Here is a 24,062-nt window from a genome sequence, read left to right on the forward strand (position 1 = left end):
AGTGTATTTCTCGAGATATTAAACTGTTAAAAATATTCCTTAGCAAAAGCGTCTACTTTAGTCCGTATATTTGTTTTTAAAATGTGTAAAAAAAAAAAAACAATATTTGTATAAACGGAAATAATTTCCTTTCTACCCGCCACCTGTGACGCTCGTGCCGCACGAAATCTTTGCCAATTTAAAATTTCACTATCTATATCAATTCTCAGTGCACGAATATTGTCTCTCCTCTCTCCACACGTAAATTAAATTGTAAATAAGTAAACTGTCTGTCTCAGTTGGCTTCCATGTATCGGTATAACACCTATCGCTCCCCCCTTTTGCTGTCTAATCGCACAGCCAACAAGTGAACTTTTTTTAACTGTCACATGGCAGTCAATGGTGCGTTCAAGTAAACAAAAACTCGGTTTGTTGTGGAAAAACAAATCGGATTTCGATTGTCAACAACTTTTCGTGGTGCATCGGATCTTTCTGTGTTTGCGAGTTCTTGTGAAAATCGTTGAAAAATGTGTCTTTGCTGTGCTGGTGTTTCTGAAATGTGTGTCTCTAGAAAAAGGGGTGATTTAGTGTCTGTGATAGGACTTATCGTACCTGTTGTTTGGGTCTTGTAAGTACTATTTTTTCATATAATTTTTTTGGAACTTGCCAGAACGTATCGATGTGGTTATTACGTTTATTACAATTTTTTATTGCCGATCATTGAGTTATTGCCATGAATTACGAGGTGTCGATAAGATAACAGCTAATAATATTCTTTTATAGATATTAGTAAAAATGTCTGCAGATAGTTACAATTATCAAATAAAAATAAGTTATCGTTTTTCAAAAAAGTTTAAGGTTAAATAGAATTTTAGTATCCATGTTTTATTTTAGGGGGTTCTAAACAGGTTTTTGTTGACTTTTTCTTAAACGCACAAATCTGGAGTGGTAGTTTTTATTATGGGTTGTTACAAAACAACCAGAAAAATAAATTTGAACAGATTGCTTTATTGAAATTATATATTTATTAAAAAAAGTTTACACACATGAATTCTAGATATTTTACATAAAAGTAGTTTAATAATCGATCAAGAAATCGTTAATGTAATTGTCGAAAATTTCTTCCCATATCAGCCGCACTTACCCACACTTACATTGTATAACATAATATGGACCAATCAGAAATTTCCAATATTTTGGAGGGAATCTATCGTTATACCAACAAAGAAACAGGACAAGTCCTCCACTAAGTCAAATTCTTACCGTCTTATTTCACTAACATGCACTTCGTGTAAGCTGCTAGAAAAACAAAATTTTATATTCAGCTCAATCCGGATTCTTTTCATTCCGAAGCACGGCTGACAACTTTCTTACAAACTGAGATCACTGAGAAAATTAAAAAAATATAATATTACGGGAAATACATTCGAACATATCGAACAGTTTCTTCCTAGTCGCTTCAAAGTTTTACTTAATGGAAAAGCTTCCTCAACCTATTTTCGGGAAAATGGGGTACTCCAAGGATCATTTTTATAAGTTTTACTTTATCCACAATAACTATCAATGATATTTTCAAGAATATTCACAACCCAGTGAAGTACAACTTAGGTATAATGCTGACGACCTGATTTTGTATTACCGCGGTAAAGATACGTTCACAAATACCAATTTAATCCAAAAAGCATAGTTACATTAAATGGTATCCAGCTCACAGTAGCTAATAAACACTTTGACTATGTTCCTTAGCATTCGGTTTTGGAGGCAAGCATAGTTACACTCACTAGTAAAGCCCCATATTTGTAGGCTATAGGACCATACCGGTTTGAGCATTTGTTTGTAAACTAATACCTTTAAAAAATTCTTTAAAAAAGTTTTTCTAATATGCAAAATAAAATAACTAAATTTTTATTAACGTCATGTAATATTAATCAATAGATATTATTCTGATTACGAAATTACCACAATACAGAGACTATAATATAATGAGCTGATAAATGTGACTGTTTATCTGCGTAGTGAAAAACAATTTGTCTACTTTGTGTCAATATTATTAACCGCTCGTTTATCCTCATCCACTTATTTATTTACACACCTATAATGCATTGTGTCCATTAAATTTTAATTCAACTTTTTATGCTTTTCAGAAAAAATATGTATTTAGTAATTAAGAACAGTTCATATATGATTTTTATTTAATTTATTGATGCAGTTTAACTCCAACAATGTTTTTTATTGCTTCATCCTTTTCCAAAACACAAATATTATTGTAGCTTCATAATTAAACAACAACACTCATTTTTTCTCGGTAGGTGGTGAATTAATAAAAGGCTCAGATCTACAGCATTAAATTAACAATGTAAGACGCATGTGTGTAATTATCTTAAAACTAGTTTATATCAATTTTTTGTGAATTTAAGGGCGTGAGATCGGTAGCACACGGTGTAAGGAGTATTTTTAATTAGCAAAAATTTAGCAATAAAATATGAACTATATCTCGTAGCTGTAACCCTTTTGATTCTCGAGATATAGCTATGGCTATGCTAGTTTTACCGTAAAGTTAGCATAGCCATTATTTCTCGTAAACGGTTGCAGCAATATATTGTTTCTTGAAGTGAAACTTAGGCAATAAATTAGCAATCAATTCCTTGCGGTTCGCTTGTTGGCCGATATCTTGGTTTTCCGGAGGTGTGTTTTGAGCTAGGGAATGATGGGGTAGCTTTTGGGGATTGGTTAATATACCAATCAACAGCATAAAAATATGCCGCTAAGAGAGGCCCTGTACCCCTTTTCCTTCGCGTGATATAGCTATGGCTATGCTAACTATGCTACAGCAATAAATTTTTTTCTTTCCGCAATAAATTAGCAATCAATTATAGTGTTAGTCTGAATTTGACCTTACAAAATGGTTATGCTAACTTTACAGACATGTCAGAGGTACTTACCGTCTTGCTTTATCTATTTAAATGAAATAAATTAAGTTTTTAGGTTAAGATAATTAATGAGTACGATGTAATTTAAGTTTAACAATGATTTCCTTAATAATATCTTCCAAAGATTGTTGAAAATAATCACAATGTCACAGTTTTTATAGTTTTCGCAGTCTATTTATGCCCTTTTCTTTTATAAAATAATAAATTATAAATCCTGTAGTTTACTACCACCTTATTTGAGAATTTTTAGTTCTAAATTTTCAATTTCTATTAAATCTGTACCGATTATCCCTATTTTTCTGTGTTAGGTTATTTGTGTTTCGCTTAAAGATTTCTTCTACATCGAATAATTTTTTGGTATATTACTAATCCTTGTTTCGTAATTTTCACAAATATTTTTCTGATTTTTTTCTATGATTTTTTCATCATTGGCTTAAAAAGTTTTTTAAAATGTTTTCACATGATTGTTATCTTTCTCTCTTTCGTCGTCAATGTCCTTGAGTTGGATTTCTGATTCGTGGAACCCTATCTCACCTCTTATATTTAGCCTTTCCTCGAAGTTTTTTGCCCATCCTTCTAGTATCTGGTCCTGATCACCAATGATCTCCCCTGTACTATTTCTAAAGATTGATAATCTAGGTTTTAATTCTTTCCTGTTCTGGTTAATCCTCTTGTAGAACTTTCGCGTTTCTGCTTGTGCCTTATAGTTCTCTAGTCATTTTAGTTGGCTCTCTATATGCCCTTTCTTCTTTTTTTTTTAAGTATTCGTTGTTCTTCTCGTCTCAGCTGCCTATACTTTTCCTCTGTTTGTCTCGTTCTTCGCCCTTGGAGTCTTCTATATGCCTGATTTTTTCTTTGCGTTGCTTGTGCGGATTCCTCATCGTACCAGTCTGACCTTAATTTTTTACGTTTTTGCTTTCCGATAACTTGAGTTGCCACTTCTTCCAATATGGCTCTACACTGTCTCCAATAGTTGTTAATATCTTCAACTATAACATCCGTGCAGCCTTTCAGCTTGCTTTCGAGACTTTACTCGAATCTCTTAGCTATCTCAGGGTTCTTCAACGCTTCTACTTTAAACCTTTCCTCTTTAACTCCTTTTTCTTTCTTTGCATTGGAGATTCTAGCTCTTAGTTTAACTTGTAGTAGGTAATGGTCCGTGTCTATGTTCGTCCCGCGTCTTGCACGTACGTCTATCACGTCGCTGAAGTGTCTTGCGTCAACCACCACATGGTCGATTTGGTTTACTGTATTCTTATCTGGACTTCTCCATCTTCCCTTATGTACAGTTGGCATGTATTCCCTCTCCTTACCTATCTTTGCATTAAAATCTCCTATTAAGATCTTTAGGTCATTTCTAGGACAATGTATGATATTTTCCAGTTGTTCATAAAATTGTTCTTTTTCTTCATCCGGCTTCTCCTTAGTTGGTGCATGGGCATTTATTATTGAATATTTAAAGAATTTACCTTATTTTTAGTGTGCATAATCTTTCGTTGAGAGGTTGGAAGTCTATTATAAGGTGCTTTACTCTTTTATTGACTATAAATCCCATTCCTAATTTGTGTTCCGTTCGATGGCAGCTATAATATATCGTATAATTCTTTTTCTCTAATATTTTATTTCCCAACCATCTCATTTCCTGAAGTGCAATTATATCGCTCTTAGATACTTTTTTAAAAATTTTTCATAGAATAACCCTTATTCTTATTTCATAAAACATTATTAGAATTACTGTAACTTCTCCATTTTCTGACAATTATTATTGTTATTATGACTTATATTGTTGTAAAAAATTTAATTTCGGAAAAACAAATAAAATAACTTTTAAACAATTTGACTGACCGCTTTGAAATTTTGGTCATACTTTAATAAAGTTATAAAAATTTATAAAAAACCGAAATTTCTGACTTATTTTGCAACTTTCTAAGCAACAGATACTTAAGGATAAAAATTTTTTAAAAAACCTCATTTTAAAACAACTGTCGTTTTCCTGGCCGGATAAGTGTCACAAACAGGGTACTTTTTTTGCTTATTTCCCTGGCCTATTATTTATGTTTCTGCAGCCAAACTGACTATTATTTATGTTTATGTTAATTTTTTCTCTAAATTTGAAATAGCGACATTATCAAGAAGATTTTTAAATTATACCCTCTTTAAAAATTAAAATTGTAGTCTATTCATATACTTAACAAGTCTAAATATTTGAGGACCTAATCAATCATCTGATATCGAGTTTTGTAATTCGTGTAGTAAGATATTTACGATTTTTAATCATACTTTTAGCGATAGGAAAATCTTTGTTATCGACGGTATTAATGGCATTGGAATTTCCACAGAATAAGTAAGTAAAATAAACTGAAGGTGACTTAAAAAAATGAAATTATTTCCAGGTACTATTGATGTATTCTTTTTGTCTTCTTCTTAAGGTGCCGTGTATTTCTGCAATATTCTCTATCTTTTCTCCTAGTACTAGTTGCTGAAAAGTGTATCATTCTTGTCGTAATATGTGACCTAAATATGAAGTCTTCTCACTGTTTACATAATCAAAAAGTTCCCTATCCTGGAGACCCGCTGTTCTCAATACTTCCTCATTTCTGACTCGGTCCTTTCATAATATTCTAAGCATTCGGCGCTGGTACCACATTTCAAAAACTTCCAGTTTGTTAATGGATCTGGCCTTTAACATCCCTGCGTCCATTACATACAACCCGAGTATTTAAACTGCCTGACTGGTTCGATTTCTTCTCAAGCTACATATGGATAATCTTTGCATTTGGGTAATTATTTCTACTTATAATTATTGTTTTTGTTTTCTTGATATCAATTTCTAAACCCAAAGCTTTATTTGCAACAGTTAAATCATTTAAAAGGCATTAAAGGCATTAAAGGCATACCTAATGTTATTAATTAATATGCTATATACTTTAATACCCTTATTAAAGTCTGCCACTGCTTTTGGTAATGCTTTTTCTACGTATAAGTTAAACAACATTAGAAAAGTATACAACCTTGTCTTACCCCCTTTTTATTAAGATATCTTCCGTTCCGTTGAAATTTTGAAGACGTAATTACTGTTGCTGTCTGGTTCCAATACGTATTGGCGTGGCATCCAATTCCAACTCTGGTAGATATTTTATCATTGGTCCGTGTTTTACATTATCAAATGCTTCCTCATAATCGATGAAATAGAGAAAAACCCAAAACTATTATGTCCCAAGTCTATTTTTAAACTATACTGACGCCAACCACTGACCTCTTCACATTTCTTAAATAATATTGTGCGCAGTATTCTTAAGAAAAGTTTTAAAAAGTGGCTTATTAAGCTTATTAGTCGGTGATCCTTACATAATTTCACACGTGGAGCTTTGGGTAGGACGATAAATGTAGAGCGAAGTTAATCTTTTGAAATCTGTCTCACAATAATGTCGAAGTTTCTTTCATTAAGTAATTTTATTGATTCTACATACATACCATCTGGCCATGGAGCTTTGCTACTTTTTAATAGTTTGATAACGTGTATAACCTCCGCTTTTCTGGGCCATTCAAATGGTCTCTCAATTGTGGTGGCTTTTGTGTTCTGTCATCTTTGAAAAAATCAGCTGTGTACATTTTACAGGTATTGACTATATCGCGAGGGTCCATTATTAGTTCATCTTGGTCATTATGTATACCAGTAACTTGTTTTTTTGTTGAAGGTCCCAGCAATTTTTTTTGCGGAGATTGAAACTGTCGTCGAGTTTATATAAGTTTCCAGCTTCGGTGCAAAGTGTAGTCATACAGATCATCTTCACCACTATAATATCTTTACGAATTTTACTGTGTATTTTTCGGTCCCCTATTTGGTCCTGCCTAATCTTACACTATCTGCGTTGTTACATCATCTCAAAGATGTTTTCTGCCATCAATCCATCAGTTTATTATTTGCAACTAAGGAATTGTGGTCAGATCGTATGTCTGCTCCAGGTAATGCTGAAACCTTACTAATAGTATTCCTGTATCTTGTATTACTCTTATCGTGCACTGATGTCCTTCTAAAGGCGACCTCCATGTGTAAAGCCTCCTGGCGGTAACTTATACCAAGTGTTTGTTATAACCAGACCTTTATCTTGACAGTACTGTATTAATCTATCCCCTCTGTCGTTTCTCTGACCAAAACCATATTTTCCAACGACGTGATATACAGCTCCGTCTCCAACTTTCGCGTAAAAATCTCCTAATACGATAATTGCTTTTATAGAAGTCTAATATTCGAATTTAGAATCTTTTTGTTAAGCTTTTGCTTCATCTTTTGTGTTGTGTAGGCTGCCTTGTTCATCCCATTGGTCAGTCTGTAATTGTTTTTCCTCCTGTATATTTATTTTTTGGGACCTTATTTTTTGAATGTACTATTCTTCTTAAGTGAGACTCTTAAATTCTCTTTTCAGTTATTTTACAGTTTTCCCAACCTCATTTAATAATAAGTTCTGTATTTTTCTCCTGTCTTTTTATATAGATCTATTTGTTATTGTTTTATTTACACCTTGTTTTTCTCCTCAATTTTCTCCATATTTATTGAGCAAGTTTTATCGCCAAATTTTACATTTTATGTCTCAATTTTTTACATTTTTCTCTAAGTATAGTCCGCGTAGAAAGTATCCGGAAAAAAGAAAGCAGAATTATAATTTTACGGTATTTATTTCTATCACTTGAAATATAAAATTTCAACAAATAATTCATCTCATTTACTTATACAACCTTAATTTAAATCAAAACACTTAACTAAACGTCCAGGTACACCCGAAACTAGGTAAAGGCTATAATTTTCGGTAATGGTGTTCCAGGCCTGTAAAACTGACCGAATCAAATCTTAAAAATAAAAGTGAAACTGGAACAAACCATGAAGTGGAAATATCCAGGAGTGGCTAGTATACCTGTTGAATACAAAGCACGTGGTGTTTGTGTGTATAAAAGTAAAGTAAAAAAAGTGAGGTATAAAAAATGCTTATTAAAAAAAAAATTTTAAGCTTTTAATAAGCATTTTTTATACCTTAATACACACGAACACCACGTGCTTTGGAATCAAATCTTCTTTATCTCGTGGCGCTGCTCGTTCTACTTCAATCTTCATCAGTCCCCCTATGTTTTCAATGGGGCTAAGATCTGGAGGTACTGCTGGCCACGAAATTGTTGCCAATTCGTGTTCTTGCATCCAAGCTTGAGTATAAGCAAAAGTATCGCATCTTGCATTATCTTGCTGAAAACGCCACCCCTCTGGATATAAAACATGAGCTGTTTCGAGAAGAAAACCATTTCGGATGTCACAATATTTCGCACTATCAACACTACCATTAACTATATAGAGAGGTGTAGCACCACGCTGAGATATTGCTTCCCAAACAATTATTTTAGTGGAAAATTTGGAAATTTGAGAGGTAACATTTTCTCTTGATAGGACTTTTAGATGATTTGCACCAAGCTGGAAACAACTTGCATCAGATATAAAGACATCATTAAAATTATCTTCTCGACAACGACAAAAATCTATTCTTTGTTGCCTTTGCAGAAGTGTCATTGTAGGGATTTTTTTTTGATTCCTTGATATGTAGCCTTGCTTTTTCAGTTTCTGGGCACACTTTTATTCTTCGTTGATTTCCAAATCTGTTCGCTAATTTTCGAAACCCCCGGATTTTGTCGTCCTAAAACCACTAAAGCATTTAAATTGTTTCCGCGAATCTTAGTGGTCTACCCGAAACTGGTCTATGTCTCATATCTGTGCCATTTTTTATCCTCTTTATTGTCTCATACACTGCACTTTTTCCGAGTAAGTCAATTGCACTAATTTTTTAACGTTTCGGAGACCCTTTGTATACAAATATTCCACCACTTTTCTTTTTTTCTACTTGTGACATTATTTCACAAATCTTAAGTCTGTTTACAAACAACAATATTTGACAGATGGTGTTGTCATGCGATTTTGTCCATAACCTACTATCGGCACAACCTACTTGATGTATTACTTTTGTCTTAAAATTTTACAAAAAGGAGATCTATTAAAATTAGGAACAATATAAAATTCCGGATAATTTCTAGACGTCCTATACTTACTTATAATGGAATTAATCATTGCTTTTTTTAACTGTCTCATCTCCACTGAATTCTAATTTATCGCTTTAATCTTATTTCCATTCTATTTTCCAGGCTAATTATAGTTCTTTTACTCCACGAGTACTTTATTCCAACTATTAACATTGGTTTGGTCCTTCATTCACAGACCGCTTTGAATATTTTTGTTTTGGTTAGGGTCCATATGTGAGAACGCGGACTATTAGTGTTCTACACAGTGTTACACGACTTTTTTGAGACATACGTTTATTAGCTACGTACTTTGATATGTCGCAAATCCGTTACGATCCGCTTTTTTATTTTCTCTTATGTGTTACCGATGTCCCTAGATATATAAACTCTCTGGCCGCTTTGAAGTTTTGGTAACTGATAATGAGATATGCATCTCCCGCGAAGGAGAAGTTTGAAAAGATGGAGGAAATTTAATGCTGGAACAGGTAACACAGGACTGGAATAAACAAGAAAAAGAAGATAAACATCACGACAGTGAGCTAAAACTAAAACTTACAAATTCAATAAATTTTCTCGCGTACAAAAACCATTTGTAAAACCTGATTATCCTGTTTTAATATTTTTAATAATGTATGACATACATATATATATATATATATATATATATATATATATATATATATATATATATATATATATATATATATATATATATATATATATATATATATATATATATATATATATATATACCGTCATTTAAAAAGCTTTCTCAATGATCCATCACTTCAACAATTTCTACACTCTTAAATGACTTAATCCCAATCCCCTCTCTTTATTGTTGATTTTAACTTTCTTTTGAGACATTAACCGTAATTTAAATTTATCAGTGTTTTGCTACTGTTTAATTTTTTTGGTTATTAAGCTTGCTTATAGTATACTTATAGTATTTATTATTGCTTCCTACATTTTAATAACTTAACATAATAATAAAAATATAAATACATTATGCAGTGTAATGGAACAATTTTTGAGTAATACACTATTTTAGTAGTAATACTCTATTTTACCAGACGGCACGTACGATTCTTCACACACTGTACTTCTGAATGATGTAAATCTGCAATGTTAATCGCCGTGCTGATCTAAATTGGCGTCCCTGCAATACAAACAAACATTTACCCCAATTTTAGCTTCCAGTCGATACACTACTAATTAAACTCCAGAAAAGTGTTCTTCGTGCCTTAGCGATGTTTTCTGAATTAACTAGAACTATTCTCTGCGAAGGCTGCCATGCATGCCGTTGGCTTTTAGTATTGGCCCGTACCGTGCAAAGTGCAGTAAGGACATTCTGTGAGAAGCGTTGTTGAAACTCATCAGTTGGATATATATATATATACGACATATTACTGACAAGTTAGTATATTCAATATGTAGTAGAGCTTTTTGTGAATTCAATAGAGAGCTATTTTTAGATTGAATAATGTTCGAAAACAGTTATTTTGATTCTGTACTGATATCGAAAACTATTGTAATTAGGGTTAGCTGCGAAATCGCTTATCTACGCATCAGAATTCTAGAACGTATGCTGTTCTTCTAAAATTCTTTTGTTTTGTCACACCAAAAATATTGTATGGAGATTTATTTTGATATTATCAATGACTATAAAAAAACGCAAAATAAAACGTTTTAAGACACACAAAACGGTATACTACAAATAAGCTATAGTATCGTGTTCGCCACTTAGTAACAAACAGACTTTGGTCTAATAGTCGTCATCGTTTCTCAACACTGATTGATTTTTTCTATCTTAATATATTCGTTATTTCATGCCCTTTCATTTGCTATATCACATGTTAGGATTTGATCAGATGTTTATTTTGTGGGTACTCAGTTTTAAGTCAATAAATTAAAATTTGTCATCTAATAAATCGATTTTTAACCATAGGTGATATTTCGTATGTCGCTATGTGTTCATTAATAACGAAGATGCTGTGTAGTTCCTTATGGTAGTCGCTTTGTTTGTTTTTTCTATCTTAATGCATTTTATATACTCTCCCCTTTCATTTTCTATGTCGCATGTTATGATTCGATCAGTTGTTTATTTTCTACTCAATCAGAGGCCTCCTTCAGGTCAATAAAGCCCTTTTTTTCTTATAATGTGTCTATTACCATCCATACTTTTATGTGATATCTCGTAAGTCGCTATAAGTTCATTAATAACGAAGATAAGGTGTAGTGCCCTTTTAGTAATCACCTTGTTTGTTTTTCTGTCTTAATATAATTATTATACCCTCCCCTTTCATATAAAGCATCACACGCTCCAGTTGGACTAATAACGGATGTATGATGTAATACCGGCGCTAAGGTTTTCGTTACGGACAGACAGACAGATAGATATAATAAGCAAATTATATGTATTGGTACTGTCATGTGATATCTCTTATGTCGCTAATAACGAAGATAAGGTATACGCCTTTTTGGTAGTCGCTTTGTTTGTTTTTTCTTAATATCTTAATGTAATCGTTATCCCCTCTCCTTTCATTTAACGCATAACACGCTCGAATCTGACCTTTACCAACGGAGATATAATGTATGCCGACGCTGGGGTTATCATTTGGACAGACAGAGAGAGTAAGCAAATTATATACAGTATGGAGCAAATGAAAGGAATAAATTCGTTATTTTGTAAGCCGGTGACTTTAAGGAAAAATCATGAATGGTCAATTTTTATCTTTAAACAGGCTATTCGTAAGGATATCTTTTTATTTTTGATATCATCTATATGTGCGTGGTGATGTCATTGCTAAAATTTTTAAATGGAAACGTGGGTGTTGTAATACATAATTTGAAAGATCTTTTGAATACCTTTTCAGCCATATCAATATGTACAGAATTGATTTGCTTATTTTTTCAAATATTATTGATGTAATTTCAACAGATTTCGTAATAAAAAGTATTAGGCATTGGTATGATGTATTTGTTGACACCCAAAAATTAATTTGCAATTAGCAAGTACCCAAAAAGAAGTATGTACGTTATTTAATAATAAATACCTCAACTGAGAACCAATTGCACAATCCACTGTAAGCAAAATTGAAAAGAAATTCAGAGAAACGGGTCATGTCAAAGACCTCCCTAAAGGTAGTAGAAAACCAATTTCTGAAAACAAACAACTAGAGGTTCTATTAGCCTTTCAAGTTAATCCCCATACCAGTTCACGGCAAGTAACATTAAATAATAACATGGACATCTCTACAAAGTAAGTTTAGTACAAGAACGTTTGTAAGATGATTTTTAAAAACGAATTGAATTTTGTGAAATTATAATGGAACAAAATATCAAAGATACGAATTTTTAAAAAAAGGTTCTTTTCTCTGATGAAGCTGCATTTCTATTAAACGGTTATGTCAATCGTCAAACTTATTGGTACTGGGCTACGGAAAATCCACGCTGGATGCAAGAGTACCGTACTCAATACCCAGAAAAAGTTAATATTTGGGCGGGAATAAGAGATAATAGGATTATTGGACCATACTTTTTCGAAGAAACTATAACAGGTCCTTGATATTTAGAATTTCTTCAAAACTTCTTGCTCTCCGAATTAAGCCTGTTTTTTCCAAACAAAAATGATTTATGGCTGTAGCAATATGGTGCGCCTCCACACTATGTTATCTTGGTGCGCAACTTCTTAAACAAAATCGATCTTGGATAGGTCGAAGAGGAATAGAATGGTCGCCTAGGTCACCTGATTTTACTCCATTTGATTTCTTTTTATAAAGATACTTGAATAATAAACTGTACCAAAATAGACCACAAAATATCAATGAACGCAAAGAAAGGATACGTATGGAGGTTGCACACATAACTCCGGAAGTTATAGAGAAGGTTTGAGAAGAGTTCGTGACATATCTTTCTCATTGTTTTTTAGCTGAAGGTAAACAATTTGAGCACTTAATTTGGTTTCGTCGTATTTAATGAATAATACATAAATATTTATTGCGATAATAAAATTTTATAAATTTTTTGAACAAATACAAACATCAATTACTTACTCAGACATATTAATATGGCTGAATAGGTATTTAAGAGACCTTTCAAATAATGTATTACAACACCCATATTTCCATTTAAAAATAACGTCATCATAGATGACGTCAAAAATAAAAAGGTATCCTGACAAACAGCCTGTTTAAAAATTAAAATCGACGAGTTTCAGGATTTTCTCTTCGGTTCACTAAAATTGAGCTGATTTTATTGATGACTTATCACGCATTGTAACGTTATGTAACTTTTAAAAATCCAATTAAAATTGATGTATTTATGGGAAAAAACTTTATATTCCTTAGACAGTTTTGATGAGTTTATGTTACATGGTTTATATTATTCAGTAATACTGATCCTATGTACTTAAACCCATTACTTTTCCCAATCATTTCAACGTCCAAAGTTATCATTTTATTTTTAGTGGTAACTCTATTTTTAAATGAACGTTCCAAATACTATGTTTTTATTCCATTACCCAAGTTTTAAACATTTTTTCTCAAGAGGTTGTCTCCACTGTACCATTTTTTTGCATCTGTTGTTGGTCTGCTTTACATAAACCAAACTGATTTGCAGATATTTCTGCTATGGTATGACTAGGAATTATGCACTGTAGTTTATGCATTGTTGTATATCTCCTTTTTTTGTCCATAATTATATTTATAGTCCCTTCCATAATTATATTTAATAAACCTGTTCGCCAACTTGTTCCTGTCTCCCCTAATGCGTTCCACAATTTCCCAGGAATATCATCTGGACTAACTGATTTTCCTTTCTTTATGTTTTAAGTGCTTGATTGACTCACTTTCTCGTTAGTTATTTTGGTGGCCATTGCTGTTACTGCCCCAATAGCTCAACTGGTTTTCTGTTAAATTCTTCATTTAATAAATTACTCCTATACATACATGTCACAATTTAATTGTTAGATTTAAGCTCCAGGCTGTATTAGAAGTTATTTGAGTAAATTGATTCTTAAATGTAGTCATCACCGCTTCACCAAAAACGCAATATTATCACTGGAAATCTCAACGCTTAATATATAAAATAGTTAGTAATTAGTAAATACGTCAAATATACCACAAAAACAAAGTAACTAAAAGGTCTTAAGCGTGTTTTTGACAATTTTCTTTTCTTTAAATTTCCGTAAAAATAAAAAATTTGAAAATACTGTTTAGGTTATGTAAAGTTTTCTGTATAGTAGTGACTAATCTACTAACCGACTAAAGTTTTATTTCCTGATCTAAATTTCTGGTATATTTAGAAACAATATTTTAGTTCAATTTAGTCTTATTTGATCCTCAGTATTAGTTACCTATCTGTTTTTAACCAATCAGTTGGAACACACATTTTTGGAAATTTATTACATTGGCTTTATTACATCGCCAGGTTTCCGTTATTGTGATAAATTATTGTCTATTCGCGTCCAGTATATTACAGAAATAAAGTATTATTTACTGTTTTTTCGTCTCTTAGTCTGGTTTCGCGTCTATCTATTCTATAAGAAAGCAGAAATATATGGGCATGCTAATAAGGAAGAGAAAAACACATGGATATTAGCAGTTTTATAGAAAAAATCACCCAATCAGTATTTTCTCAGTATAAGAGTTTAGTGTTCCAACCTTCCAACACTTTAAAGGAATTCCGCATCTATACCATGTGATCCAACCGTTTTATAAAATATTTTGTCTACACTGTAAGCGTTTTGCATGTGCAATTAAAGTTTATAAGTCTCTCTCACTCTCTCTCTCCCTAAACACACAATAAAATGTAGTTTTCTATATAATCTGTATACCCATTTGTTCGATAATGCTTTTACAAAATCGATCACTAAAAAACATGTAAAACACATTCTAGTAACATATGTGCTATATAACACATTTTTCAACAAATACAATAGTTTATTTTATCTACCAACGATATATTTGATAAACTGAGATAGAACAAACAATTTTAATTGTTACCATCGATAGTTCGTCTTTTTTTAATAATAATCTCGTATTAAAAAGGATGCCTCCCAAAACCGACGAAGTTACGGTTATAATAAAACTCAACATTTAAGCGGGAAATATCGACCAAACTTTAAATTTGGTCAAAAGCCAAATGCAGATATAGTTATTTTAGAGAGCCCAAGGCTGGAATGTGACTAACATTTCGCGTTTCATTTAGTTGTCGGCTCAATGTACACAGACATCATAAAATAACATATTTGAAGATATAAATATATTGATGTTTCGTGTATTCGCCCGTTTTTATTGTGACGTTTTTACTGCGGTTCTAATATACGATCGAAAATAAATTGAAGTTAAGATAATTGATGGCAGGATGTGATCAGATCGTTTAAGTTTGATGTTATTCTTTCACTTCAGGTTACATTATAAGAACTAGGTTATATTGATCCATGATTACTACGTATTTAGTGTTAATTTTTTTATGAGTTATTTTTCCTTCCCTCTAATATATTTCCTATTGTCCTAGCCAATGAAGACGTTGTTCACTGTTAAGCATGTTAACATCAGTTTCTTTTCCCCCTTGAATCACATCCATCTTTCCTCGAAGTAAAAGTAGCTGGGGGCGATATTTGTTATGTCGTATCAGATGACAAAGGTATTCCAGTTTTTTTTTCTTCTCCGAAAACGTAATTTCTTGGTGTGTGCAGTTTTTCGCAACTTTTGCATCATTACTAACGTGTCAAAGATATTCGGAGAATTGTAAATGGCCATAACTCAGCGGCTAGGATACTGATATTGGCATTCTAAGCCAGAGCGCAATAGTCAATCCTCGGCATAAACAACGAGATTTTCATTTCTAAAAATTAAACGAGCCGTTCACCGTACTCCGTAGGATACGTAAATCCGTCGGTTGTCGTACGGCCGTAGCGTGCTCTTGACGCTTTACGACCACCGCTCTTGAGGAGGACCTTAAATTCTTTGGTTCCATCCTCGTGTTCTTTGAGTTGAACGGGATTCCGTCCTCTACGTACGAGAAGTTTCGCCGGGCCTCTGTGGTGGGCGAGAGGATACCGGCAATCAGAATACTTTAATGCCGGCCTTCTTTCCTCGTGTAGCCGCGTTCAGTCTCCTCGAGAGAAGCACAGGAAAGCCGGCAGTGTCGACTCTTTCTACTGCTTGTCGCTACGTATTACTACCTTTCGTAAACAGTATTTTAGATCCTGTAAGGACGGTAACTATTTGCATAAAGTTTCTGGTGACGAAGCGTTATCGTAGCTCGACCACTGATCGGAAAAGCAATTATAAGCCCGCTTGGGTCCTTTATTCGCTCTTTACCGTACAGGTCCCAAAGAACGCTTTGGTCAGTTCGACACAGTTTAAAATAAGACCACTGTCTTTTTGTATTTCAAAAGGCCGTGTCTTACTGGCAGGGAGCGTAGTCAACACGCCGGTTCTTGTGCTTCGAAAGTTTTATCTTCTAAAATGGATGAAGTATTATTTTATTCGACGTCTTCGACGATATCAGGTTACTGGATTAATAACAAAACTCAAAGTAGTGTGGTAGTGAAAAAAGGGACAAAAAGGTCTAGCGGGGCTAGTAGTATATGACGACTGGATCCCGACTGGAAGATGTGCTGCCCTTTTATACACTTAGTGGTTGAGAATTCGCAGCAATCTTCCGCCTGGAGGCCAATTACAAAGCAGTTAATAACGAGCTTTGTGAATGGCCGGCCAAAGTAACAATCTGTGTCGTGATAGGTCACTTTGGCGACACGGTCCCCCTGGGATAGGACGAATCGACAGTAGTCCTGAAACATGGTTAAAGATGCAATTTGTGCCAGAACAATCCGAAAGGATCTTCTTGGCAAAAATGTTACATATTATTATTATTCGGAGAATTCGTCAATATAGCCACATTTTAAAGGTAGATAGCTTTTTCACTAGTTGTTCTGCCATGGTTTATCCCTACACACCTTACAATAAAACCTGGACTATTTAACAGTTTAGTAATATGAATTGTAGTGGAAGATAAAAGTCTCTCTTAATTTTTTTTTACTAAAGACACAGAAGTGTACTTACATTAAAATCTGGTCAGTAAGACCAATTATCAATTTGTTTCTAACTTAAATTACTAATGAAATCTTAAAATTAGGTGTCTACTCACTAGTATCTTTCCTATTATTTCTAATAACTAGCATTAAATTTAGCATGCTTACTCGCACAACACTTTACTCTGCTTTTCACTTACTCATTATACCAGTTCAAAAGGCTTTGTTCTTTTGAGCCCTCTCTCTAGGTTCGTATTGTCGAGGAGCTGGATAACCTCGACGTTTACATGATGATGGAGTCGTTGTTCATGGCTCCCTACAAATTTCTTGATTATCTGATTGACATCTTCCATCTTGAGGTCCCGGTGAAGGTCGTTGTTGCTAACGTACCAAGGCGTATCTACGATGTTCCTCAGCACTTTATTCTGGAATATCTGGATTACTTTGATGTTACTAGGCTTGGCACAGCCCCAGAGTTGGCAGCCATAGGTCCATACTGGTCTCAGTATTTGTTTATAGATTAGGAGTTTATTATTTATGGATAGAGAGGAATGTCTTCCCATTAACCAATACATTTTCTTGTAGCGGATGCCTAGTTCTTCTCTTTTCTTCATCACGTGAGCTTTCCAGCGAAGTTTCGCATCAAGAGTGATCCCCAAGTACTTTGCTGATGTTGCAATAGGCACTTGGACATCATTTATTCTAATTGGAATATTATTAATTCTCTTATTGGTAAAATTTGTATAGACTGATTTATTCTCATTCAGCTTAATTTTCCATTTTTTGGTCTATTCATGGATTTTATTTATTCAATTTTGTAGTTTTTCTGTAGCTTCTTCGACGGTGTCACTTACCGCTAAGACAACAGTGTCATCTCTCTTAATAATTACATTCAACTCCCGTTTATTACTACAGGTAAGCCGCTAGATGGTTATAATGCAAGTCAAATCAAAGCCAAAAATAAAAATTTAATTTTAAATACAGCTTTAGTTTACAATTTTCAGTGAATACCTACATTATTTACACTTTTTAAAAGTACTTGTTCAAAAAGACTAAAGTGGTATTTACATGTAAGAAGAACTAGCGACATCAGATGGATAAAGAGAATAACCTAATGGAGCCTTATAAGAAGGAGGAAAAGAGGACGACCCCGAAAATCCTGGAGGAACGAAGTAGACGACGCCATGAGTAAGAGAGGCCTAAACGATGGAGAATGGGACAACAGAGAGAGATGGAAACGGTTGAGCAAGGGAAGGCAGTGAATACTGTAGAATCCCTGAATATATAAAAGTACTCGTTAATTTATTTTTATTGACTTGATTAGAGAACGTGCTTCTTAATTATATGTTTGCACTTTACGTAGCATCAGTTTTTCCGCAAATGACGTCTTTAATGTCTAGTTATTCTAGAAGTTTTGCTTTTAATGTTGCATCAAAATTACGTTCTAAGTCAAATGCGTTAAAAAATGTTTTGCTTTTGTAGCAATAATTGGACCTCTTATGAGTGTACCTATGTTGCGAACTTCAACTATTTTTCCGGTCCTTCACTTGTTCTCTCCAGTCCCTTCTTCCCATTTCTTCTGTTAATCTGGATGGCATGAAACAACTTCCTTCGTGGTCTCCCTGTTCTTTTCTTCCCTTGTTATCCTGTTTTCAAAAATCTTAGGACGTTTTTTTCTTTATACATCACCATTAGCTCCTGGTTTGTTCTTCTGCACCATTCCTCATTAACCTCCTTTGACGAATTGTGTTGATTTCGCGGTTTATTTTTATATATTCGGTGTCTCAATTCATCAAAGCCTTAGCAAAGCTCTTGATGAATTTTGTAAATCTTTTACATATTTCGTATAGCTCAAACAGACAAAAAACGATAGTCGTTTTCGTTTAAGACTACCAAAATAGGTGGCGATTTTTGCAGCATTACACTTGAATAGTGGAAATAGCAGGACACATTCACTGGTTTTCCGTGTTTGAGTTTGTATCTTCCCGACTGTCCAAAGACGTAGGGCATATAGAAATAACGTTATAAAAGTCTGTTGATACCAATAGTCAGAAATACGTATTGTTACGATATAGTTTGCAAAGAAAAAACTTGATATTTACTAAAAAATAATAAATCATAATACTAGAACTAAAACTATAATAAAAGTACCGTGGTTGGTATATGGTGAGTTTTGTGAGAACGAATGTGTATAGTTTTCCTCTGGCTATTAAATAAACCATAGAAATTTTTATGCAGTACAACGTAAACCACAGAGTTTATTGTGATGGAATATGGAATCACATATAGAAATCCACTGACAGAGATGGTCGCATTACGGGGTGATCCGTATATACTGGGTAGTGTTGTATTACAGAAAGTTGTGTAACAGAAAGGTATTATAATATATCACTAATATAATGTTTTCACACCAATTCATAGAATGATATTAAAAATATTAAAATCTTTTCAGATAGCTACGACTCAGTTAATTACATAGCTTTATTTATTTGAGCAATGCTATTCATACAGAAAAGAATATCTTGATTAGCAGAATTATTGTATGCGCATATTTTGTCAGTTTATGGGTTTTAAAGTTTTTGTATTTATTTACGCTGTAACGACAAGGGTAATTAGCGACCTAGCGACCGGGGACAGGTAAAGTTAGAAAAAATTACAATAATTGATACAGTCCTGAATTTTTAAGATAACTTATTGTGTTTTTTAATGTTCAAGTTTTTTCTAAGGCTTCATTTATATTATTTGGGATAGTGTGCGTCTTTCTTGCTGCTTCATATGTTTTGCACTGAGTTAGTATATGCTTCACGGGGAGTGTTACTTGACAATTTTCACACATTGGCGGCACAGTTCGCGTAAAGAGGTGTTTATGTGTAAAGTTACTGTGTCCTAGTCGCAAACGTGTTATTCTCACTTGGCCGTGTCTATTCGCTGTGGGTTGGAGCCACGGTTTCACTAATTGTTCGATTTCCTTGAGTTTATTTTGTGATGCACTTATTTTGCCACGTACTTAACACTTTACATTTTATTTCTGACTTCAAGTCATCTAAAGAAACCTCATTAATAAGAATGGAGTCCTGGCTGAAGGATGCTAAGCGGGCTAGTTCATCTGCTTCTTCATTTCCTTGTTTACCTGAATGTGATGGAAAAAGCATGAAGTCAACAGTGATCTTATTATTATTTAGAATCTCTATTTCTGATTGGATATGTGAGGCAATTGGATTATTGGTATATAAACGTTTGATAGTGTGAAGTGAGTTTAGTGAATCGGTTATTATGAGAGACGGGGACTGTTTGTTTCGACCCTTTTATGGGGATAAGTGCTTGTAATATTGCAAACAACTCTGCAGTGTATGACAAAGTAATGGGATTAAATTTAAATTTTAAGGATATATTGGGTGTGAGGATGGCTGCACCAACACCGTCTGAAGATTTGGATGGGTCAGTGTATATCTTATAGTGATTTTTATAAGTTTTGATTTCTATTAAGAATGATTGTTTGATCAGGTATGTTATAGTCTCCCTTTTGTTGTATATACTACGGTTAGTATTAATCTTTCTAACCTAGAAGGTTTCTTCTAACTCTTTCGTAAAATGGTGGATCTAGTCTTATTGTAGAGAAAGTGTCTTGAAATCGATCTGTGAACGTATTGGTAAAAGTAGGGTGTTCTTTATTACTAGAGAAAGGTATTAACTCTAGAGAGAATATTAACTCTAGAGAGTATTTGCATCGTAAACTTAGGGGTGGTTCTCCTGTTAAGCATTGTAAACTTTCAACTGGTGTCGTTCGAAACGCACCTGTAGCTATTCGTAGAGCTGTTTTGAACAGTTTCTAAGGTTTTCAATACTAATACTTTGTTTGATGAATAAACTATCGCACCATAGTCGAGTTTGGATCTAACTAAAGATTTATATACATGTAATAGTGTATTTTGATCTGCTCCCCAGTTTTTGCTGGAAATAGTTTTCATTAAATTTAATCCTGCTTGGCATGATTTTTTAAGTTCTTCTGTATGTTTTTTCCAGGAGAGCTTTTGGTCGAAAACCATACGGTTTTAAACTTTAAACATCAATATTTTTAGAAGAAAACAAAGGAGACTTTTTCTGTCTGATCTTTGATCATTTAATTAGTGCTTGCCTTTATACTTCCTCAACAACAACTTGACGGTTATACACGTTTTTGAACAAAATTCGTAAATAATATTATGGGAAGCGGTTTCCGAAGTAGAAATCGAAACGTCAAGTTGTAGTTAGGTTAAAATGTAATTTTCATTACAATCAATAGTGACTTATTGTTTGTCTTAGTTCTGTAACACTCGTTGTTTAGTTTTATAAATTCTACTTTTCAAGTATCCCAATAAAAAGAATCTTTAGTTTTCAAATCGAGGAACAAGGAGGCTATTTAATACTACCTAATCTACCAATCCGTCGTCCGGAAAATGTCTGATCTAAATAATGCCGAACATTTACACAAAATGAGCTGGAACTTCATCTTGCTGAAAACATATCTCATTAAAATTTACTTCAAACTTTTTTCTCAGGGCAGGTACAATTTGTTTCTAAGTAGCGTTTCATAATTATTGCTTGTTAAAATTCTTTGTATAAACAACGACCCAATTAACTAAGTACCCACTATATCCGACCATAAATTTCGTTTATGTGGTCTTTGAATATGGTTTTCACGTATCCAGTGTAGATTTACCTCACTCCATTATCTTAAATTTTGGCGATTTACATTCCCACACAGTGCTTTGTCGAAAAAACGTATCTTGTTAACGAAGTTCTCGTCAGTTACTATTTTATCCATTATTACCTTAACCTTACTAAACTGTAATCTACGGTCGTAGTCTTCTTCGTTTAATTCGAAGAAGAATTGCATGCATTCTTTCTGCGCATGTTTAACATTTGAGAGGAGAGGGGATAACGTACTTGCGACGATCTGCAGTTTACTGACCGCTAAGTTTCTTTACTTTATTCTGCCTATTTGTACTGTACACAGTTGGCTTTTTGCGATTAGTCAGTGTTAAACTTTTTTTTATTTACTCAGTAAAGTTCGGGATCGGTAAATTCTACATTAAAGTGAAAAGTATGGGTCGACAGAAACTCACACAACAGGAGAAAGTTCGTGATTTAATGTTACTTCAGAAAGGGGACAGGTTCCTTTGGGTTCAGGAATGCAATAGTGGTTAGAGATGCCCTTTTTTCCATAAAAATCCTTGGATATTCACATATATTCAAGGATGTATGTGAATCAGCCAATATATGGTTGTTTCTTAAATTATAACAAAGCCTTCCACAAAGTCGCATATAGGAGCCTATAAACATTTTTTTATCAATTTTTGTTAATATGTGGAACATATTTCAAATACAAGAGCAGGGATGAATTCTTTTTATATCTTCAAAACCCCTTGAACTAATAATAGACACTCTATTATCAAACACAAAATTAATATTTCACTTACAAATTACGCAAGTATATAATTCTCTGAGAATCATCCTGTAGAAATTCTCAGCAGCAAAGTTCCCACTATAAAGATTTTTATTTGTTTGTCGATCTAATAAAATTAAAATGAAAAACCTTCGATCCAATTTTCACTATCTGGTTTTATTTGATTACAGATACTTACCGGGGATTTGAGAATTTAATCGAATGGCAAGGTTACGTCTAAAACAAACACTTCACAATCGATAATAATAAAACTTTCTCGAAGTGTTAACATGACTCACAAAATTACTTTATTAAATATATGCTACAGTATTGCCATAAATACAATTTTACAAGAAACACACAAGAACTTTGCAGACAAAGAGAGAGTTTTGATGTAAAATCATTGTAGATTTGTTTCGTTATCTTGATAACCGTGTACTAAGACGTTTTCATCAGACACAGCCAACACACATTTCTATAAGGTAGATTATATTAGGACTTCTAGAACACAGCCCTTGCAATAAAATGATATATATATATATATATATATATATATATATATATATATATATATAAGAAAAAAGAAGTACTTGTGACTCGTTTGGAACAAATATATAACTGTTTTGGATGGGTTGGAGTCAATAATAGGGCTATTGGTTAACTATTTTTTTATTCTCGAGCTTTCAATTGTGTTTACAATTATTATCAAGAGCTAAAAAAGACAAAATACTTACAAGGTTGAACTAAAAAGAAAAAACAATTTTTGTTAACTTACCAAATAAAAATTAGTTTGGTAAGTAAAAATCACTGCTTACATGTTCAAAATATTTAATACAAAAATGTTTTTATCTAATAAATGTTTCTCTGAAAAATTTTTATAATTTTGAAAACATTTTTTTTTAATATAAGAATAATTGAATTTATAAATAAGTTCAAATAGCAACCAATTACAAATAGCCTCAATGTCATAAATGCCAACATAAAATTTTTATTTTTGACAATTATATTGCCAAAAGTAAAACTTCGTTTAAACATTCTTTTTTGTTTAGTAACAAAAAGAAGAAGATTTATTCACCCTTGACAGATGTCTGAAAGAATGTGATAGATATATGGAGAATTAAATATGACATTTTACAAGTTTTATATATAAATCATAAAAAAAGAATATAATTATAAATTTTGCTTAAATTTTGAATTTCAGATCTTTTGTTTAAACTCTTATCATTTTTGCTAATACAAACCATTTCCAAAAAAGTCCTTTTAAATTTATTACTTTCACTACATAAAATTTTAATGTTATCAAAATGTTATTATGGATTTTGATAACATTAAAATTTTATGTAGTGAAAGTAATAAATTTAAAAGGACTTTTTTGGAAATGGTTTGTATTAGCAAAAATGATAAGAGTTTAAACAAAAGATCTGAAATTCAAAATTTAAGCAAAATTTATAATTATATTCTTTTTTTATGATTTATATATAAAACTTGTAAAATGTCATATTTAATTCTCCATATATCTATCACATTCTTTCAGACATCTGTCAAGGGTGAATAAATCTTCTTCTTTTTGTTACTAAACAAAAAAGAATGTTTAAACGAAGTTTTACTTTTGGCAATATAATTGTCAAAA

The 24,062-nt window shown here is 32.8% G+C and overlaps 1 protein-coding gene across 2 annotated transcripts in view; it reads left to right on the forward strand.

The window, feature by feature from the left end:
* The first annotated feature begins 247 nt into the window (after window positions 1-247).
* LOC140441591 (uncharacterized) overlaps window positions 248-24,062 on the forward strand; it is an 803,694-nt gene continuing 779,879 nt past the window's right edge. Inside the window, exon 1 of one of the 2 annotated variants that reach the window (XM_072532421.1) lies at window positions 248-607. The gene's annotated coding sequence lies outside the window, so the exon portion shown is untranslated. The remainder of the gene's footprint in view (window positions 608-24,062) is intronic. The other variant, XM_072532420.1, reaches the window with a different exon arrangement.

Source organism: Diabrotica undecimpunctata, chromosome 5 (genome assembly GCF_040954645.1).
Source record: "Diabrotica undecimpunctata isolate CICGRU chromosome 5, icDiaUnde3, whole genome shotgun sequence".
Lineage (NCBI taxonomy): Eukaryota > Metazoa > Arthropoda > Insecta > Coleoptera > Chrysomelidae > Diabrotica > Diabrotica undecimpunctata.